The following is a 5,335-nucleotide window of genomic DNA, read 5'->3' on the forward strand; positions in this document are numbered from 1 at the left end:
TTCCACCGCCAAGCCGAGAAAAACTCTTCAATTGGGTTCAGGAATGGGGAGTAGGGTGGAAGGAATTCAATCAGCATCCTGCGGTGGTGGACAAACCACTGCCTGATGTTGTCAGAGCGATGGAAACTGACATTATCACAAATTACTACATACTTTGGTACATCATCTTGATTGAGGTCCCTCTCCTCTTCAGGAATGACATTTCTATAGAGATTGTCTAAGAATGTAAGGAGATGCTGTGTGTTGTACGGTCCCATAATAGGAATATGAGCTAGCACACCTTGGTCTGACATAGCAGCACACATAGTGATGTTTCCTCCCCGTTGGCCTGGGACATCAACAGTAGCTCTCTGGCCGATTAGATTTCTACCACGCCTTCTGCCTTTGGCCAGGTTGAAGCCAGCCTCATCCAAGTATATGAAGTTGTGAGGTGGTTCTCTTCGTTAACGAAGGTGAAGACTCACCTGAGAGCAATTTCTCAATTCTGGACATATTTCTTAGCAAACATCTACTCACACTTTGTAGAAATCTGTACAGACATACAATTCTGAGAACATGTTCACTCATTTTGATAGTACAGACTTCCAACCTGAAAAAAAGACTAATTGGTTTGGTGGTTGTGACATTTCAGCTGAGAACCAGGACAAGTTATTTTGCACAGCTGGACAAAAACAACAAGAATTGTCAAAAACAGCTGACAGATGTACAAACCATTTGCATGTTGTCCAAAAGCAATTGCAATTTGATGAAAACAACAAGAAATTGCTGATATGATGTGAACAACTGACAACAGAATTTGACAGTTGAATGAGTAGTTCTGAGAAATGCAGTTCTGTTGTGAGAAATGAATGAAAGCGATAGAGAAAAACTGTAAATATAAGGATTAAAGCTCAACAAAAGACAAGCCAATGGTGACAAGTCTATTGAAAGGACATAAACCCTAAATGAAAATTACTCAGTTAATTATCATAAAGAAAGAAAGCGATGAGATAAAAATCTGCAATCTGGAAATGCAAACTCAAAGATAGCCACTACATGATTAGTGTAGCTATTATCTTAACTCAGAGATATTCAGTGACTCTTGACTCACAGTTACGCAGGATGTTTACCCTTTGTGTGAATGGGTCAGTACTGAAACTGACCTGTGACCCTGCCCCACACCTGTGTTTAACGTGAATCACAAACTGCTCAGCTCTGGTATGAAAGGATGAGCAGACATGGGAACGTGGGTGGAAATCTTGTGCATCATCTCTCATCAAGCCCAGTGTTTTTGTGAGAAAGTGGTATTAAGTCTCATCAGCAAATGAAGATGATTTCCCTTGTGGGAAGCATGAAATTGGGTAAATTCTGCCAGCAAATGTGATTACCATATTTTTCCTTTTCTTAAGCTCTCCACAGTACATATGTATGGAACATATACAATTCTTAAAATATAATTTTGTACGAGAATATTTCACCTCTGACCTCGTGCTCACCTCTTTTGTTACATGTATTTTGTGTTATTTCTGAGTTTGTGTTGCCATTACATACCTCTTGCATCATGAGTCTTTCCAGGTAATATACTGTACATGCAAATGTGCTGGGGGAAGAAAATTGATTCTAAGGCATCAATATAAAATTTTAATTGTTTGGTTGTCAAAAGAGATGATAATTTGAAATGTGCCACTCAAGTGATTGCTCTCTGTATTTTCTTTGGATGGAAATATTTCTGTCTTCTGACTGATGCATTTAAAAGGGCAGGTTTTTCCAGAAAATGCAAACCATTTTTCAGTTGTTTTTTTTTTTTGTTTGTTTTTTTTGATGCCATGTCATGATGTCTTTCCCATTGCAAGAAAGAGCTCAAATTCCTCAGTAGCATGAGCAGAAAGTTTATCCTGATCTCCTCTGTGGTGCTCTGACTCTTGTCCACATCTCACATTTCTCCTTCCCCTGCTACACCTTTCCTCCTGTGCACCCTTCATCCCTCTTCTACACCTCTCCCTCCATTTTCTTTTTCTCACCTCAGCAGAGAGATGGGCACTAGGGAATGACACTTCAGTTTCTCCTCCCTCCTCCCTTCCAGCATCCCCCACTGTGGTTGTTGTTGTTGCCCTCCAAATATGAGCTGGCAGTCTATAGAGAGAGCAAGAGAGGCAGAAAGAAAGAAATAGACTTCTGCCTCTGCTCCAAACCCTCCCCACCTCACCATCCCCCCACTGTTGTGTCTGTTGTTGTGCCCCTTGAAATCTCCACTGGCAGGATACAGAAAGATAGGGAGGTAAGGTGGACGGACAGGGCTAGTTCTGAGGAAGGCAGGAAATTTCCTTTGTTGTTTTTTGTAACTCTTTATTAATATCAGGTTTTGGAACAAGGATAAGAAGGCAGGAGTAGGGGAAAGAGAGAGAGAAGCAGAGAAACAAAAGAGAGATCTAGGCCAAACAAAATGACTGGGCCATCCCAGGGGCACAATGTGGGGTCAGGGCATATGTAACGCCCACCTCTAGTGCTGGAAATGAATAGCACCCACTCATGCAGTATGTCTTTGCTACTCAGTAACAACGCTGGTATTTAATGAAATTAATAGCATGAATGAACTTTTACATTTTTGTCTTGCTTTAATCTGGGAAGATTTCACCCCATTTTACACTTACAGAGCTCCTTTCACAAGACAGAGCCTGAAACACAACTTAGTAAACATGCAACCAATTCAGCATGAAGATCCACTCAGTGGGACGGCTGGAAAAATTACCTGTTGTAGGCTTCACTCGTTTAGGGTTCCCTGATAGACTAGTGGTTAGGGCACAGCGCTCCTGCTGCTGCGGCCTGGGTTTAAGTCAGGGTTGGATCAGGAAGGGCATCCGGCATACAACACGTGCCAAATGTCAACATGCAATTCATCATAGTGATGATTCGCTGTGGCTAATGGGAAAAAGCCGAAAGTGACATTCATAGGTTTTCCTCATTTGGTAAAAAAAAAAAATTGAAACATAAGATTACATTTGCTAGCACTTTTAGCATTCCACAATTTAAGTTTAGTTATTAAAGTTTCAAGCTGTACAGTACTAAACAATGTTTTATAACAGTGGATTACTGTAAATCACTATATGTAAGTGAAAAGCTATTGCTCGTAGTGACACCGTCCATCTGCAGTCAACTGACCTGACTAAGTGGGGTCGCTCAGCCCTGTGGAGCCTGTTTTAGCTCATTGTTTTGGTTGTCTGCTTGCTCCCATCAACACTGTTTCCAGTGGCAGCTGTTTGATAAGCACAGTCTACTCTACCTGCCCAGAGCCATAAGGCAGATTAGAGACTACTGGCAATAGCTGAATTTCTAGCAGCTAAAGACAAAGAGGATTTTCTCAGAAATCGAATGAGAGTAAATGTCAGACTTACACTACATTTGTTTTAGGTGACCAGAAACATGACTCTTAATTAAAACTCACATAAGCTCATAGTAAGTTCCTCTGCCCCCAAGTAAATTAATACAGCTTAAAAATACAAAGAAGAAGAAGCAAAAATTAATCTGTGGATTGTTGCTTTGGTTTAGTAATATATAAACAAAAACACCAATGAGCATTTTTAAAGCTGAACTAATCAGAATCTTTACATTAACAACTGATTAAATGGCTATGTGTAGCATGAAAGTATCACTTTCAGTTACAAACCAACAGAAAATTATCACTTGACTTTACAGTATGACTCAACATTATCGAGCAACTTTCTTTTAGATTATTGTTTTGGCTTTTCAACCCAGAACTTGTTTTGGTTCCTTACTGTGCTCATCACTTAAAACATAACAGAAACAATCTTAAACTGCCAAGACATTTTGGCTGAAACTTCATTCTCTGTCAAAAAAGGCCCACTTCTCTTCATACTCCACGCTGAGATAAGTATGGAGTCATATTGATAAGGGAGAGAAGGATCTGCCTTCATTCTCAGCCATTAATCAGTGTCACGTTGGGTAATATAAGCCTCCCATTAGCCTTCCATTGTAGAGATAGTGGCTGACACAAAAGAGAAGGATGAGCCCACAAGACAACTCACAGCAGACGGGTTCTCCTTTTATTGCAGGCCTCTGTCTTAGCTGTGTTCTTCTACCACATGCCATTTCTTCAGTGGGGTGTGGCAGATAGAGAAAGGAAGGAAGAAAGGATGAGTGGGAGACTAGGGAGAAAAAAGAAGACAATACAGTGCTTCCTTTAAGGCCTTTGTGAGCAAACATGTATGTCACCCTCTTCTTAGGATTCCCCATGACCCGTGTATTTAGTGCAGTGGTGATATACACACACACACACACACACACACACACCACAAGTGTGCATTATATATCCAGCAGGACTTTGGTGATTGCTTAGGTAGTCAGGGAAAACTGTCAACATCAGAAACAGAAAACAAATCCAGTTATTTTTATGAAACCCAATTGTTTTGAAACACTGACATATAGCAACCAGGTGCAGTCATGAATTTATCTGATGTGTGAACCTGAAGCTTCCTGCTTTCCTTTAACTAAGGCTTTGTCTTAAAGGTACATTAATTAAAATTTGATACAACAAAAGAAAACAGGTTGAACTGTGATGTCTCTCAGTTACACAATCCCCTCTGTGACAGCCGGCTTCTGTTGTTATTCCAGCTTCTCTTGCCTGTGTTGTCAAAGTACGGTCTGTAAATGAGCACCACCTGCTAATGAAGGTTATAAGTAGGGGTAAAACATTTCTAAGAACAGTGAATTAAACAAGATGTACATTGTGATTCTGTACATTGGTGCATAACTTTTGCGTATTTTACACGCTCTTGAGTGAACTGCAGTGAGCATTTTATAAATCATAAAAGTTTCACTCATCTGCCAGAACCTGCTACACGAATCTAACGCTTTGTCATTAGTTATGCAGTTCATCAACAATGCATGTTGTTTACATCCTGATTGCCAATATGGTTTTAGGTCGAACCGATCGACATCTCTGGCCATTACTGACCTAATGGAGGACATAACAAGTGCTAAGGATGAGAGGAAATACAAGATGGGAATATTTATTGACCTAAAAAAAGCATTTGACACAATCGATCATGAGTTATTAATGGATAAGTTAGAAAAATATGGGATCAGGGGATTGGTTTTGAATTGGATTAGAAGTTACTTGACACAGAAGCGTCAATTTGTGACGTTGGGTGAATACCAATCGAGTGAGATGGACATTGTATGTGGAGTGCCTCAGGGTTCTGTTTTGGGACCTAAATTATTTATATTATACATTAATGATATATGTAAGGTTTCTGATTTAGTGAAAGTGGTTTTGTTTGCTGATGACACTACCATATGGGCATCGGGTGAAAACCTACAGCAACTCTCTGGACGGGTT

Source organism: Monopterus albus, unplaced genomic scaffold (genome assembly GCF_001952655.1).
Source record: "Monopterus albus unplaced genomic scaffold, M_albus_1.0 scaffold412.1, whole genome shotgun sequence".
In the NCBI taxonomy this organism is placed as follows: Eukaryota; Metazoa; Chordata; class Actinopteri; order Synbranchiformes; family Synbranchidae; genus Monopterus; species Monopterus albus.